Below are 17797 nucleotides of genomic sequence, written 5' to 3' on the forward strand. Positions count from 1 at the left end.
CCCTGAGGTCCATTCGGATTGTTAACCCATCAAACGAATTAATCCACTGGTGAGGTCAGAGTCCTTATGATCCAATCCAATCATGTCCCCCAAACCCACCCCCCAACATTGCTGCAGTGTGGACCAAATCTTCAACACATGAACCTTTGGGGGGGTCTTCCAGATCCAAATCATAACAGTACTGTTAAGTAACTCTCCATATCAATCAAACTGTACAGTGTTTGTCTTTTGTGTCTGGCTTAGTCACTTAGCATGATGTTCACAAGACTCATCCATGTTTAGTGTATGTTAGAATTTCTTTTGAAGGTTGAATTGTTTTATCTCTTTTTAAGACAATGTATGACCATATATTCAGTGAAACTGAAGATAAATGTGGTTAGTTTATTTGTTTTTTGTGGTGCTGGGGATTGAACCCAGGGCCTTGTGCATGCTAGGCAAACAAAAACAAATTCAGAAAAATAAACTGGAAGAAAATATATAGGATGTTATTTATTTCTGGGTCAAGCATTATGATCATATGATCATTTAAATTCTCTTTTTGTGGTCAAAAATTGGGTTATTTTAATACTAAAGAAAAAAAAAAACATAAAAACAAAGTGTGCCCCTCTGGTGTGTCACCTTGGAAGCTCTGCCATTTGGACAGAAGCCACATCTGACCTGCGGCCTTGGATGGGCTCAGTGGACTCGGGGGATATGGTTGGAGTTCTTGGGCCTGACACCTGGCCCATAGGTTTGGTTCACCCCCAGAGCGGGCAGCTGCTCTCCCTGGGGCTGGTCCACAACGTTGTGGATCAGGCAGGGCCTCCAGATTCTCTGGAAAAACAACCAGACTTCTGGAAAAGAGTAGTAAGGGACCAACTCTACCAGGTGTTTAAACAAGTTTAAAGTTACTTGATTATTAAAATGTGGGACTAGCCTGTAAGTGAATAGACACCTCTGTGAAATAGATTTAAAGGTCCAGAGTAGACTCAAATATATGCAGGAATTTAGTTTATAATTTGTGGTAGACTCTGGGAACCTCACCATTCAACAAATGGTGTTGGGGCTTCTGGCAAGCCATCTGGAGAGAGAATCCGATCTCTTCATCACATCCTAACCTAAAATCAAATGCAAACCAATTGATATTAAAATGTAAAAACTGCTCCCTGTGGTGGTTTATGTCTGTAATCCTAGTGACTCAGAAGAATGGCAAATTCAAAGCCAGCCTCAGCAACTGAGAGAGACACTGTCTCAAAAAAAAAAAAAAAAAAAAAAAAAAAATCGAAATCATAAAAGCACTTGTAAAGTGTGAGAACTTTTAAAATGATGCAAAACTGAGATATCATAAAAGAAAACTTCGGAAAGTTTGACAATACAAAAATAAACTATGGTCCTGAATCTCATGGAACTGTATACCTAAAAATGACTTAAATGGTAAATTTTATGTTATATGTTTTTTGTTACCACATTAAGAATGCCTACATAGCTAAAAACAAAGTCAAACGACAGTGTAAGAAATGTGCATAGCTGACATCGCAACCAGAAGCCTGATACTTCTGTGCATACATAAAAACTGCAGAGCTACACTGGACGTGGAAACACACCGGGCGGCACCGATACCTGCACTGACCACTTTCCAGGCCTGGCGTACCTTCTTTGATTCTCACCACAACTCGGACTCTGTGGGTACCTACTGCTACTGCCTGTGGGAAACTAGGCACAGATGGCACAAACAACCTGCCTAAGGTCATACAGCTGATGAGCAGCAAGGCCGAGACTCAGTGTTCCCGAGGCTCCAGAGCCGGCTATCGTAACCACAGTGCTACGTCATCCCGCCTTCAGTAGAAAGGAGAACACACACAGCCCTCAATCAAGAGAAAAGCTGCTCACCCTAACTCAGTACGAATTGGAAATACAGTAAGATTCTGCATCTTTTGCCTATCAGTTTGGCAAAGTTCGATAATGCTTTGTTGTTGTGTTGGGAATTATTGATGGGACTGCAAATTGGTTCAACCTCTGGGGAGAGCAACTGGTCAGTACCTATCAAATAACAAATGCACATACACTTCATCAAAGAAATTCCACTTCTAGGAATTCACCCAGCAGATAAACACATAGAAAAGACGTGTAGATATAGGGATAATCATTGTGGTATTGTTTATAATAGTAAAAGTTTAGAAGCAACCAATAGGTGATTGATTAAATGAACCCCCTTGAGGTCATTAAGAAGACTGAGGCAGCTCTATGTACCAATCTGAGATAATCTCTGACATACAGTTAAAGAAAAAGATTGAGATATAGAACTATGTATACGGTATGCTACTATATATGATTTAAAAAATATGCACACACGTAATATAATGTAGTCTCTCCCAAATGAAGAAAATGGGAGATAAATTTCCACAGTTCCTGAGGTTCTAGATTCTTCCTGCCAGATTCCCTAACAGCCAACTAGTCTCTGCTGTACCATTTACCCATCATCTACCTCCTGCCTCTAAAAAGGCAGGCCAGGGATTCATGAGAGGGGAGAAGGGTTCCCTCCCATGTTGCCGCCCGCAGCAACAATCCCGCTGTAATTTATCGGAGGTGAACTGAAACTGAACTACTTCTATTATCTTTATCTGGTGGGCTGCTTTCTTTCTTGTTTGCTTGTTTGCTAGTTTATAGAGGAAGGGAGGCTTTGCTTACTTTTAGTTTTAGAGGAAGAGAGGCTTTGAGAGGAAGAAAGACTTGGCTTAGTTTTAGAAATGCTACTCTTTCAGAGAGGCTACGCTTATCAAAGGTCTACTGCTTCTTCTTAGAGGTGCGTGTCTTATATACCTAAGGCAGCCAGTCAGCTTAGGATTAAGTAGGATGGTTGGAGCATGCGCCATGGTACCAATTAAGAAAGAATGAGGAACATCTGTTGACCACTAGTGCAGAAGAGACATTAACCAATCAGGCAAAAGTAGATCACGCCGTGTTAATACTAATTATGCGCCACCTCTTGGCCCAATGCCAGCTGCCATCCTAGGGCTCTCTGCATATCCCCCTTTTTAGTTTCAAAAAGGTGAAGAAAAGTAAGGGATGCGTGATGGCTATCACTACATCGGGATCGACTGTGCCTGTCTTAGCCGTCCACATGTCCTACTGACATTCTTACCCGTCATCGGATAACCAAGAAGCTTGATATTATTGTCTTGGCTCCTGTCTTAGGTTGATATGTCAGCCATACGAGACTTTCCCGTCTTTGACTACCAGCCGTCCATTTGAGACAACCAAGCAGTTCTGGCTTCTAAGGTGGCAAGTGCGTTTTTTACAATAATCTTATCCCCTTGTTGGCATAGGTGCATCTTACACATGCAGTAAAATGCTAACACAAACAGACACATGAATAAATCTAAGTTTCCCAAAACTGGGGACATGTGTAACATCCATTTGTCATAAATGACTAGGCAAAAAGCCTTTTACCAACATGAGGGACTAGAGAATGAGTTACACAGGATGAAAACAAGCAGCTTGCTTTACTAAAGAAAAGATGAAAACCGTCTGAGTGGTCAAATCAGCCTTATGATTACTCTCATGTAAAGGACCAGGTAAGTTGGTGTGAGCTCTAATATGTCCAACGAACAAGGGCTCCCCACGCTCCCACAAAAGCCCCTGCACCTGCAAAAACAATTTGAATGCTGGAGTATGAGGGGCCACGGGTCTGGCCTACTCCAATCTGGGAATCGCCCAAGCGATGCAATCACTATCAGCAAAAAGATCTGTTGCTCCTTAAACTCTACAAGGACTATAACAGCTGCTTCCATTTCCACCAATTGAGCCGATTTTTGAGATGTAATCTGAATGATGGTATCTTGGTGAGTAACTACTGCAGCAGTACCATTAGAAGAAACATTCAGTGCCTTAGGAATAGGTTGTTTTTTACGAGTAGAAAGGATTATGACGAGGAACCATCTGAATATGTGATTTGACATTGTTCCCTTCTAAAATTCCGTACTTTTATGGGCCCTGTGCTCCATTTTTAAAATGATTTTGTAACATCTTGCCCTCAACATCAGTAACTAATCTGCACTTGTTAGCCCAGTGTTTTCCTTTTCTGCGCTTTGGGCAAAAACCTGGGGCACGAGGTGTAACAGATTATACTGTAGTCATCTCTTGTCTTTTGTTAGGGCATAGTCTCTTTGCCGCTGTATATATCTGTGCATACACTCCAGGATCATATTGATTTTGATTATCTATTGAAGCGTATTGGCCTTCTCCTATTAGCCTATCAACATTTCTACCAGGAAACCTTGCTACTGCGTTTCTGCAAGCAGTTTCAACAGCTATTTCCTGCCACTGAGCTCTCCAATTCAGATATTGTCCTCCAGATAACACTGCTCTGCATAGCTGTTTCCAATCAGTCCTAACTGCCTCTTTAAAGTTTTTCTAATGGTTGATGGTATCTCTATTTTGGTCCTCAAATACGGGCAGGTTCCACGAATTTTGGAGTTCTTTGTATTAGATTCAGCTCTCTCCTACCTTTTCCCCTTGTTCTTAAATTTGAGTAATTGTTTTCTAATTCACTACCACTCAATTCTTCCTCGCTTTGTTCTCTTTAACAGTTCTTTTCTGTCGCTATTAGATCCTGTTTATAAAGATCCCCTTCTGGCACATGGAGCAGCCTTTCCTCTATAAACCCTGGGCTTGTTTCTGCTAGTTTGAATATATGATCGTGCAGGGGTTTCCTTCACTGTCGTGTCTTTTTTGACCTTTAGTCATTTGGGTCTTTGACCGACCCTTTCTTCCTACTTTCTTCGCCCTTGAACCGCTCTGTCCAGAGACTTCCGCGAGGCTCCTACTTTCCCTCGCCCTATCCCTGCGAGGTTGCTCAGTTTCCCCACCGTACCGATTTCCCCTTTCCCCGTACGGGCCACCATTTGTTGCCGCCCACAGCAACAATCCCGCTGTAATTTATCGGAGGTGAACTGAAACTGAACTACTTCTATTATCTTTATCTGGTGGGCTGCTTTCTTTCTTGTTTGCTTGTTCGCTAGTTTACAGAGGAAGAGAGGCTTTGCTTACTTTTAGTTTTAGAGGAAGAGAGGCTTTGAGAGGAAGAAAGACTTGGCTTAGTTTTAGAAATGCTACTCTTTCAGAGAGGCTACGCTTATCAAAGGTCTACTGCTTCTTCTTAGAGGTGCGTGTCTTATATACCTAAGGCAGCCAGTCAGCTTAGGATTAAGTAGGATGGTTGGAGCATGCGCCATGGTACCAATTAAGAAAGAATGAGGAACATCTGTTGACCACTAGTGTAGAAGAGACGTTAACCAATCAGGCAAAAGTAGATCACGCCGTGTTAACACTAATTATGCGCCACCTCTTGCCCCAATGCCAGCCGCCATCCTAGGGCTCTCTGTACTCCCGTGGGGTTAGGGAAGATTTGGGCCTCCCTGAAGATGGAGGGGCTTTGTGAGAGCCAGTCACAAAGAGTGTGTGTGTGCATCCATAACAGGCCCAGAACATTCTACCTTGGCTGGGTCTTCACCCAGTGTCTGAATCCCAAGCCTAGATGCTGCCATAGGAGCAAAGTGAATTCTTGGTGCTTGGTGAGAATGCCCTAGTGTCGGGGGCCAGGTGAGGAGGACCGCAGACACCTGCAGCCTGTGCGGAGTCCCAGGGCAGAGGCGGGCTAGTGAGGCCCTGTAAGAAACAGGAGGAAGGCTGCAGGAGGAAGCTGCCCAGAGCAGAGGGTAGGCTATGGGGTGCAGCTGCTTCAGGGCCTGCCAGGGTGGGGGATCCCAGGAATATGCTCCCCAGGCTGGAGCTGAGGGAGCCACGTAGGCTAACATCACTCAGTGCATAGCACTGCCTCAGGGACAGTGCCAGACAGAGGTCTCAGAGGGGCACTCCAGAAATCCCACGTGGTTTCCATGAGAGTCAGGGATATGATCTGAACTGTGACTTCCCCAAATTAATGTTTTGAAGTCCTAAGCCCCATACCTCAGAATGAGGTGGTATTGGAGCCGGGCTCTTTAAACTTTGACTAAGTTAAAAGGCAGGTCCTAGTCTGATATGACTGGTGTCCTTGTAGGAAGAGGAGATTGGGACACAGACCCTAGAGAGAAAAGATGGTGAAGATACAGGGAGGGCTGGGGTGTAGCTCAGTGGTACAGTGCTTGTCTAGCATGTTGAGAGAGGCCCTGAGTTCCATCCCCAGCACTGAAAAAAAAGAAGAGAAAGGAAGAAGTGGCCATCTATAAGCCAAGGAGGAGGCCTTAGATGTCAACAACCCTGCTGATACCTTCATCTCCGACTTCAAGCCTCCAGAACTTGGGAAAATTAGTTTCTGTGGCTTAAGTCAGTTCATGGTACTCTGTGATGGCAGCCCAGGCAGGCTGATACCCTGAGTCAGTGCTGAGAGCCAGGAACAGCAGAAGCCAAGGAAAGAGGCCCTTCCACATGGCTTCTCCTTCCTCCCCATCTTGGAAGAGCCCCTGGTGCTATGTGGCCCCATGGAGCCGGGTGGAGGTGGGACAGGAGTCAGGAGAGCAGGCCATGCCCCACCCATTGCTGGGGACTGCAGGGCCCTTAGGCCCAGAACAGGGAGGCAGGAGACACTTGGAATTGGATATTAGTTCTAAGTTTTAACCAACTTTTAAGTACTTGTATGTGGGACATTTCTAATAACTGAAAGTGAGCGTGAACTTGGTGGAATCTCCCTGACATGCCACTAGGAGGCGGGGAAGAGGAATCAGACCTACTACGCCCACAGGTGGAAGGGACAACTGTGCTGGGATTGTGCCAACTGAGGTCAGCCCCCAAAAACGTCATGGTGAACACACCTGTGTGTGTGCGTTCACCGTGGTTCAGGGGACGCGTCCTGCCTCTGGCTGTGGATCTGTGGTCAGGAGCGGGAGGAGGGTCTGCATTTGTTTAGCTGTGTGGCGTTTTGTTCTATGTATTACGGTGCCCCTAGAGTTTAGCCCTGTGTGCGTTGCGTTCTGCTGCCTTCCAGGTTTGCCAGGCACCTGCTGCCACTCTCCTGTTCCCCAGACTAGATTCTGGTGTCTTTCATATTGTTCACGCCCCCAGCACAGACCCAGGCCTTGTCCTTTCTTCTACCTTGCATCTGCAGGGTTTCCATCTTGCTCCAGTAAGAGACAGGAAGCTTCATGGCCACGGGTGAACAGTTGGAAGCCAGACTATTGGGCAAATCACTCAACAGCTCTGTGGCTCAGTTCCCGCGTCTTCAGAAAGGAGAGGGTGGTTGTAAGCTCATGGGGCTGCTCTGAGGATCACAGAAGCCAATCCAGGGTGCCATATGTAACAAAGGGCACACTCGCACATTACACTGAGTTGGTGGGGTTGGGGGCTGGAGGGACAATTTAGTGGTCAAGGTTCAAGTCACCTGGAGACAGGCAGTGGGCTGTGTCAGAAAGATCAAACGGCAATACAGCCAGCCCTTGAGCTCAGAGACCGATCTCTGGCAGCGACAAGGTAGGACCATGGTGGGACTGGGAGTCTGTTACATTGGTGACTCTCCAAAGGACTGTGGGTCTTTGCCGTCACCGGAGACTAGCTTGACTCAGCAGAAGTGGCAGCCAGCAGTCTTCCTTAAGAAGCCTCTGGTGGCCACACTGAGGGTGCAGATCCACGAGCTGGCTTCTCCACTAAACTAGATGGACAACCGAAGAAAACCCTGAGGCCTGAGGGGATAGGTATCCGCCTCCTACGTTCTGCTTTTACAGTCTTGGGAACCCCGAGCCGTCTGGTAAGAAGTCTGTGGCCTGTGAGAGAAGGCGCTGGAAGGCTTGTCCTTGCATTCCAGCTTCTTTCCGGAATGTGGCCACATGGGTGATCACAGCAAGGCCAGCAAAGAGTCCCAGCAGAGCCCAGAGTTGGGAGCAACATGAAGCCGTGGCTGTTTAAGGCACTTCATCTTGGGGTGGTTTGTTACACGGCAGTAGATAACTAGGACGAGGACCGAGTGCTGTTTTCTGCTCTGATTGCTTAATGGACCTCCTGGAGTTCTTTTAGCCTGGGTGCAGCAGGAAAAGATGGGGAAGCATTCCCACAGCAGGGCTGGCTGCTGGAATTAGCACGAGCGCTGTCTCCTGGAATCACCGTCATCACCCCAGCTGACCTTGCATTCTGCGCAGGGACAGGAGGCAGCACCATGGAGGGAAGGGCCTGGGATTTAGAGGGACCAACCTGTGCTCAGTGTCATCTCTGCCACACACCTGCTGTGAGTCTGGGGCCAAGTTTTAATTTCTAGAAGCTTCATTCCTCATCTGAAAAATGGATCTCCTTGTGGAATTGCTGTGAGAATGCTGAGACATTACATGTAACGCAGAGCACGCGTGGGGGCAGGTAGCCGATGTAGCTCCAGAGAGCTGTGGGGAGAGAGGTCCTAAGGATGATGGATGGGGGCTGTGGGGCCTAGCAGTGCCCTGCTGTGGACCAGAGTGACTTCCAGCACCCATTATTTGCCAGGTTCCTACCCCAAATATAGGTGGCACATATCCTAGCTGAGGTGCTTCCTTGTACCATAAGCCAGTGGCTCTCCTGGGATCCAACCCAGGAGGATCATACACACACACCAGCTGATTCCATGCCTGAACTGACCATGTCTTAGTCCATTTGTGCTGCTGTAACAAAATGTCTGAGACTAGGTGATTTATAAAGAACAGAACTTTGTCACAGTTCTGCAGACTGGAAAGTCCAAGCTTCTGTCATCTAGAGAGGACGTTTTTGCTGAGTCCTTACATGGCAGGAAGCAGAAGGACCAAAAGGACCGCTCCCTCAAGTCCTTTGATGCCATGAATCCACCTGTTAGGACTCTGCCTAACACCCAAACACCTCTCTAAAGACCCCTGCCCCCCTACTGTTGCTTTTGTGATCGAACCCAACACATGAATTTGGGGGATACATTCAGACCACAGCAAACTCCCATGTTAACAATTGGAGTTTGATGTTTAAGGAAATCCTGAAAGAATCATTTTTAAAAATGGATATATTCCCTGATGAAGTTATAACAGGGTCCAGCTGCTAAGAACAGAAAACCACCAGAATACTTACGGCCTAAACAAGTGGTTTATTTCTCATGTATAAGCACTCCAGAGCTGGCTCTGCACGTGCTCAGTGACCTATCTGTCCTCTGCTGGCCTTGGCCTTGCAAAGATTTCCTAGTCTGTACTGGCTGCCACAGTCCCCAGCAGAAGAAAGGAAAAGTGTTCCCACTTTCTCTTAAAGAACTTCCCTAAGAGTCCCTCATATTTCTGCTTACATGTCACTGGCTAGAATCTTGGCACAAAACCACACCTAGCTGCAAGGGAAGTTGAGACATGGAGTCTTACAGCTGGCAGCCTTGCAACCCTGAATGAAATGGGAGTTCTGTACATGATGAGAATGTTCTAGAAATAGCAGTGACAGTTGCCCCACCTTGTGAAAGGACTAAATACTAAAGTGTTAAAGTAGTAAACTTTGTTATATGAATTTTACTACAATAAAAAGCATTAGCATTCTGTTAGAAGGGAATAAGATACCAATGACTCTTGGAGTGGGCACCCAGCAGACTTGCCATACCTGTACCTGCAACCATTTTTTTTGTGCTAGGTCTCTGGGGTGATGTCACCATGTGCAGGGAAATGGGGCATTGTGATTGGGCAGCCTGGGTCAGGTGCTCACCTTGTAGTCTGGCCTCAGTCTGTGACTAGGTGAAGTGGGGGAGGGTTGCTGTTTCGACATCCAGTAATCATCCTGGCATTTGTCCTTGAGATTTGGCTATGAAGCTTCCCTGAAGTGAGGCATGCCTGCATCAGAATCTGAGGGGGGTAGGGGCATGGAATTACCTCCCATTACCTGGAGCTGCTTGGTGAAAAGGGGGCTCTAGGGTCAACAAGAATCTTCATGTGGTGTCTTAGTCAGCTTGGACTGCCATAACAAATGCCACAGTCCAAATGGCTTAAATAGCAGAAATTTACTCCTCACAGTTCTAAAGGCTGGAAAGTCCCAGATCAAGATACCTGCTGACTGGGGTCCTGTTGAGGGCTCTCTTCCTGGCTTGCAGATGGCCTCCTTCTTGTCTGACCTCACATAGCAGATAGAGAGCTAATGATAGGGGAACTTTCTTCTGTCTCTTCTTATAAGGACACTAATCCTATAGGATCAGGGCTCCACCCTTATGACCCATTTAATGTTGATTTTCTCCTTTTAGGACCTATCTCCAAATAAAGTTGCATTGGGATTAGGCTTCAAAATATGAATTAGGAGGAACAGAGGACCCAATTCAGTCTATAGTTATGGTGGTCAGGAGATAACCCTGACTTAACCATGAAGAAAAAGTGAATTCATAAGCCTCCCCTCAACCTTGGCCTGCTAGTTTCCTATGGGCAGTCTTAATTGTATTTCCACTTAATGACCAGTTCCCCCAATTGTTTTCCCAAACGGGAGGCCGGGTGCTTGCTTCAACTTACTCCGCTGGCCCTTTGTAACCCAGGGCCCACGCTGAGGATGTCTCTGTCTATGAGAACACCAGGCGGGGCCTGTGTCAGATGACTGCATTTCCTCTGCACCCCAAATATGAAGTGGTGGTCTCCCACCTTGCATCAGATATTACCTAGGAAAGGAAGGGGAGAGGATAATGCAGAGATGGAAGGTGGGTGGGCCATTCCTCCTGCCCCACCCTTCTCCAGAGGACTGAGTCTGGTCTATGTGCAAGACACTCAGGAGCAGGGCAAGGAACAGAGGAGGGAGGGGAGAGACAGAGGGTAAGTCTGTCCCAGTCTTTAATGTGATGAAACAAGGATGGAGAGCCTGCCAAGAATAGGTCAGGTTCAAAACAGGAAACCCCAGCGTGGTGATAAATGGACGCTGCTCTGTGTATTTTACACGGATCTCTAGGGAAAGTGCGGGAACTGATCTCATCTGCTTTTTTTTTTTTTTTTTTTTTTTTAGCAAATCACATTGAAGAGGAAATGCACATTGAGCTCTGCGGGTTGCCAGTGATACTAATCTCTTCCAGGTGCTGAGATGCTAAGGTAAAGAGGAAGCCGCAGGAAGCTCCTTCCACACTTACTAGGGACAGCAGGAAAATGGCCCTTGAAGGGGCAGAAGTCAAGTGGAATAGCACAATGCAGAGCCAGGCTGCTGCCCTGTGGTCTCACAAGCTCCAGCAATGTGCTCCCCAGGTCCCTCAGACCCCAGTGTTGGTGTGGGGGAAGGGAAGGGGGAGAGGAACAAGGCGCTGGGGGCCCCAGCCCACCCGGGAGTCCCCAGACAGCCCAGCACACAGAAGCCATGCTTTGCTGGGTCCCGCAGTTCACATCATGCCTCCTAGAACTGTGGGCTCTCCCTCCTTATGGCTCACTCATGCCTCCAATGATTCTCTCCACCCCATTCATGCCAAGTTCCTACCTACTGTGAGAGCTGTTGACCTTCCTTGGCTTCTAGAAGCCCTTGCCCCTCCTCTCTGGAGGGTGGAACTTGGCAAGAGCTCAGCCTAACTTGCATTTGGCCCCTGCATCCTCAGGCATCATTAGGTCTCTCCAACCCCTTCCCATCAACCTGGCCCAGGAGCATTCTCTTTCCTCTGGCCCTACTCCACCCTCACAAGCATTTGCCTGGAAAACAGAGAAGCTCCACGTCAAATTGTCCTCTAGGAGCCTCACCCTTCTGCGAGGGTGCAGCGGGGCTTCTTCATCTCACCTGCCCTGATTCGTTCATGTCTGCTAGGCTGGCTGACTTAGAGATTTTCTTCCATGTATCCTGCTACTGTTTTAGATCTGTTGACTGACTTTGACTTCACTTTGGCACTTCGCTACCCCTGAATGGTTCTGATTCTTGCTTTCAGTGTGACTACCAATGATAACAAAATGTTCTTCTGGTATTTAACTTCCAAGCACCAGACACAGACACCAGACACAAGTCAGCCAGGCCTGGTCTCCACAGACTGAGAAGTTAAGTTTGAAGATTTTTCAGGATGGAGAGTCTTCCAATGGTAAGGGATTTTGCTTTATCTTACTGACGATATTAATTCCTATATGTTAAGCAATTGGTGAGCTATAGCCTTATGAGGGGTAAACTTTCTTAAGCTTTAATTGCTGGGTGGAAAGAAATTGACACAGGCAAGGATTGTCAATGGGTACGAAAAGCTATTAGGGGAAAAGTAGCTGAGAAACAGGATATTTGCATGGTGTCAAAATACTGCCTCACAGGATGACTTGCTAATTCACAGGAGGAAAAAGTAACTTTGTAAAATAAAAATCTGGGATTAAGTGACAAATTTAGCATCATTAATAACTCCAGGACAGTATTGCTTCCGGATGTCATGTGATATGAAATGTTCTTGCCCCAAATGCTTAGCCTTAATTTGAGCACTTTAATTTCCCAGCCAGGACCTGGGAGCAAAATAAGCTCTCATGCCCCAAGGCTTCTGTGATATAGTCAGGGTTCTGCAGAGAAGCAGAACAAACAGAAAGTATGACAGAGAAAGAGAACAGGATCACACTTCTATGGAGGCTGAAGTCCCAGGTCCTGCATAGGCAAGCTGTGACCCAGGAGGGCAATGCATGTTCCAGTCCAAGTCTGAAGGCCAGGTACCCAGGAGAGCTGAGAGCCTAGTTCTAGTCCAAAAGCCAGTAAGCCAAAGACTCCAGGAGAATTAATGTTTCCATTTGAGTCAGAGGCAGGGAAAAAGCAAAGTCCTGGCTTGAATGCTGCCACACAGGAGGAATTCCCTCTTCCTCTCAGGAGGGTCAGACTTGTTGTCCTGTTTAAGCCACTGATGGATGGGACAGGGCATCTACTTTACTCACTCTATGGATTCAAGTGTTAATCTCACCCAGAAACATGCTCAAAGGCACACCCAGAAGAAGATTTGACCAAATGTCTGGGCACCCTGTAGCTCAGCCAAGTAGACATACAAATTAACCATCATTGCATCCTTTGTTTGTAACAAAATACTTCTCTCCTGTGTATCTAGAACAGTTCTAGAGCAGAGAGTCATTCAACCTTGCTACATTCTATAATTCCAATAAGGGGGTCCCAGAAAAGAAAGCTCAGTGTAGAGAAAATAAAAAGAGGGAGAGTTAAATGGTGTAACAAGAGAGCCATCAAAAAAATCCAGAAAGATATGGAATATTCTAAACAAAACAAAACAACAACAACAAAAAACTCATCTGGTTTCTTTAAAAATTCAATATAAAAAGAAATAAGCTCGGCATGGTGGCATGTGCTGTAACCCTAGCTACCTGGGAGGCTGAGACAGGAGAATCAGATAAGTCCAGGAGTTCAAGGCTAACCTTGGTGACACAGTGAGAACCTATATTTTTTAAAAAAGGCATAGGGGAACTATTCTGGAGTAAAAAAGAAAAGAGACATATAAAATATACTTTGAAGTCAACTGGGGAAATCTAAATATGCACTGGATGTTAGATGACATTAGGAAATTATTGCAGACTTTCTTAGGTGAGCTAATGGCACTGTGGTCACTTTTAGAAGCTGTATATTCTCGTATTTAAGGACGAAATATACACAAAAATTTTTGCAAACATTTTGGTGAAGAAAACGAACATATAGAGATAAAATATAAATAGCATAGTATCTACGATTATTAAACCTAAGTGGTGAGCATACAGGTGGCCATGTCACCCCTTTCAACTCTTCTGTATGTCTGAACATTTTCACAGTAACGAGTTGCAGGGAGTGAAGGTGGAGGTGGTAGATACTCAGCTAATCTGGGCGGGTCCTTGATGTCTGCCGGCATTGGAGGCGCAGGAATGCCAGGCTGGGGAAAGTCTTTTCATTCCATGAAGCTCTAAGAGAACTATGATGGGCGAGCTGTTCCCTCCAGGGCTTGTATTGAAATCTCAACTCCCAGTACTCCACACTAGGACCGTCTTTGGACACAGGACCTTTATACAGAGGTAACCAACATTAAACAAGGTCACTGGGAGAGGGCTCTAACCCAGTATGACTGGTTTACTTATAAGAAGAGGAAATTTGGATCTATATTGGTAGAGAGAAAATACATACTGTAGACTAAATTGTGTCCTCACCCCACCAAATTCTCATGTTGAAGCCTTTACTACCATGGTGATCATATTCAGAGGTAAGGCCTTGGGGAATATTAGGTTTAATGAGGTCACAAGTGTGGAGCACTCTTGATGGAATCAGTGTCCTCCTAAGAAGAAGAGATCAGACCTCTCTCTGCTCTAGGACATCATGAGTAGAAAGCCTCCTACAAGCCAGGAAGCAAGCCCTCTCCAGAAACCAAACACGCTGGCACCCGGATCTTGGACTTCCAGCCACACAAATGGTGAGAAAATAAATTTCTGTTGCTTAAGTCACTCAGTTGGTGGTGTTTTGTTATGGGAGCCGAAGCATACTCATTCATACACAACGTGAAGACACAGCTGGACACCTACAAGCCAAGGAGAGAGGCTTCAGAAGGAAACAATCCCACCAAACCTTGATCTCAAGCTTCAGCCTCCAGAAGTGAGAGACAATCAATTTCTGCTATTCAAGCCATCTGGTCTGTGGTACTTCTAGTACACAAGTGTCATTCACCATTGTCTACATATCACTTAAGTGAGACACAGCTCTCACACAGGAAGGAGAGTCCACACGCGGCAAAGTCCGAGCTCGTCTGTGCTTTCCTGTAGTTAGGACAAAGCAAGATGGCAGCCAGAGGCCTGCTGCCTTAGAGAGCAGGAAATGGAGACAGCACAAGGCGTGGGAGCGAGTGGGTGCTGCAGTGGTCTCACAAACCTTGGTCACAGGAATAGAATGTGTTTTTTCATCATTGTTTCCTTTTGCTCTCCCATGACATTAACAGTCACATTTTATAACTAGACTGCAAAGCAAAAACAAATAAAAAGGGTATTTGCATATTTGAAAATAAGTTTATCCCATGAGGGTAAAATTAGGAATAATAGTCAACATCTGAGAGACAAGATCAGCAGTCTGTATGAGTAGTTTACCCTCAAGGCATAAACCTGAAGCTTCCAAGATGGTATGTGGAAGTGTTCCCAGCTTGGTCCAGGACAGACATGAGCACAAATCGTCTATCCTTCAACTAGGAGCTATGGGATTTTTTTGTTGTTGTTCTTCTTTTTTAAAATTATATATATATATATCCTGGTGATTAATGCTCTGAGGTGCAGGTGGCAAAGATTTTCTCTCATTCGGTAGGCTCTGTGTTCATGTTCTTGATTGTTTCCTTTACCGTGAAGAGGCGTTTTAGTTTGATACCATCCCATTATTAACTCTTGATTTTACTTCTTGTACTTTAGGAGTCTTGTTGAGGAATTTGGTTCCTAAGATGACGTGGTGATTTGGGCCTACTTTTTCTCCTAGTAGACGCAGGGTCTCTGGTCTAATGCCTATGTCCCTGAGCCACTTTGAGTTGAGTTTCGTTCAGGGTGAGAGAGAGGGGTCTAATTTCATTTTGCTGCAAATGGATTTCTAGTTTTCCCAGCACTGTTTGTGGAAGAGGCTATCTTTTCTCCAGCGTATGTTTATGGTGCCTTTGTCTAGTATGAGATAACTGTATTTATGTGGGTTTGTCTCTGTGTCTTCTATTCTGTACCATTGGTCTTCTTGTCTGTTTTGGTGCCAATACCATGCGGTTTTTGTTACTATAGCTCTGTAGTATAACGTAAGGTCTGGTATTGTGATGCCTCCTGCCTCACTTTCCTTGCTGAGGATTGCTTTGGCTACTCTGGGTCTCTTATTTTTCCAAATGAGTTTCATGACTGCTTTTTCTGTTTCTATAAAGAAAGTCGTTGGATTTTTAATAGGAATTACACTGAAACTATAGTGCTTTTGGTAGCATGGCCATTTGACAATATAAATTCTGCCTATCCAAGAACATGGCGGGGGGTCTTTCCATTTTCAAAGGTCTTCTTCAATTTCTTTAGTATTCTGTAGTTTTCATTATAGAGGTGTTTCACCTCTTTTTAAATTTTTAATTTTTAAAATTATTTTTCTTTATTTTTCACAGACTGCATTTTGATTCATTGTACACAAATGGGGTACATCTTTTCATTTCCATGGTTGTGCATCTTTCACCTCTTTTGTTAGTTTGATTCTCAAATGTTTTATTTTCTTTGAGGCTATTGTGATTGGGATAGTTTTCCTAATTTCTCTTTCAGTTGATTCATCACTAATGTATAGGAATGCAATTGATTTATGGACGTTAATTTTATGTCCTGCTACTTTGCTGAATTCATTTGAGTTCCAGAAGTTTTCTGGTGGAGTGTTTTTGGTCTTCTAAATATAGAATCATGTTGTCAGCAAATATGGATAGTTTGAGTTCTTTTCCTCCTATTCCTATCCTTTTAATTTCTTTCTTCTAATTGCTACCACTAGATTTCAAGGACTATGTTGAATAGAAGTGGTGAAAGAGGGCATCCCTGTCTTGTTCCAGGTCTTAGGGGGAATGCTTTCAGTTTTTCTCCAGTTAGGAGGACGCTGGCCTTGGGCTTAGCATAGATAGCTTTAAAACATTGAAGTATGTTCCTACACTCCCTAGTTTTTCTAGTGTTCTGAACATGAAGGGGTGCTGTATTTTGTCAAAGGCTTTTCTGCAGCTATTGAGATGGCCATGTGATTCTTGTGTAAGTCTGTTGGTGTGATGAATCACATTTATTGATTTCCGGATGTTGAACCAACCTTGCATGCCTGGAGCTATGGGAGTCCAAATGTGACAATTCAGACAATCCAGACTTGTTTGAGCCACATTTTCCTCATTTGTAATATGAACAGGATGTCACCTACCTTCAGAGTAAGATTGAAGATCATAGAGATAAAGCTCTGGGTACAGTGCCGAGGCAAAACAAATGGCAGCTACTATTACTGTGCTATTTTTTGAAAATATCAAATGAAGGTGATGGAAATTCAATGGAAGGGAAATGCAGATACATTTGAATGTAAGGTACCTGCTTCACACTAAGGGTCACTAGATAAAAACACAGGGAAAGGGAGATTTTTTTTTGTTCTTTTTTTTTGGCACTGGGGATTGAACCCAGGGATACTTAACCACTGAACTACATCTCCAGCCCTTTATATATATATATTTTTTTCCATTTTTACAGATTGTATTTTGATCCATTGTACACAAATGGGGTACAGTTTTTCATATCTATGGTTGTACATGATGTAGATTCATACCATTCGTGTAATCTTACATGTACATAGGGTAATGATGTCTATCTCACTCCACCATCTTTCATACCCCCGCCCCTTTCCCCCTCTCATTTCTCTAAAGTTCCTCCATTCTTCTCTTACTTCCCACCTCCCCACCTCCATTATGTATCATCCCCCACTTATCAGGGAAAACATTCTGTCTTTGGTTTCTTGGGATTGGCTTATTTCACTTAGCATAATATTCTCCAATTCCATCCATTTACCTGAAAATGTCATAATTTTATTCTTCTTTATGACTGAATAATATCCATTGTGTATATATACCACAGTTTCTTTATCCATTTATCTGTTGAAGGGCATCTAGGTTGGTTCCACAATCTAGCTATTATGAATTGAGCTGCAATAAACATTGATGTGGCTACGTTACTATAGTATGCTGATTTTAAGTCCTTTGGGTATAAACCAGGGTATAAACCGAGGGGTGGGATAACTGGGTCTAGAGGTGGGTCCATTCCAAGTTTTCTGAGGAATCTCCATACTGCTTTCCAGAGTGGCTGCACCAATTTGCAACTCCACTAGCAATGTATGAATATTTCTTTTTCCCCACATCCTCGCCAACACCTATTATTGCTTGGTAATAGCCATTCTAACTGGAGTAAGATGAAATCTTAGAGTTGTTTTAATTTGCATTTCTCTAATTACT

This window comes from Sciurus vulgaris, assembly GCF_902686455.1.
Source record: "Sciurus vulgaris genome assembly, chromosome: 8".
NCBI classification, from domain to species: domain Eukaryota; kingdom Metazoa; phylum Chordata; class Mammalia; order Rodentia; family Sciuridae; genus Sciurus; species Sciurus vulgaris.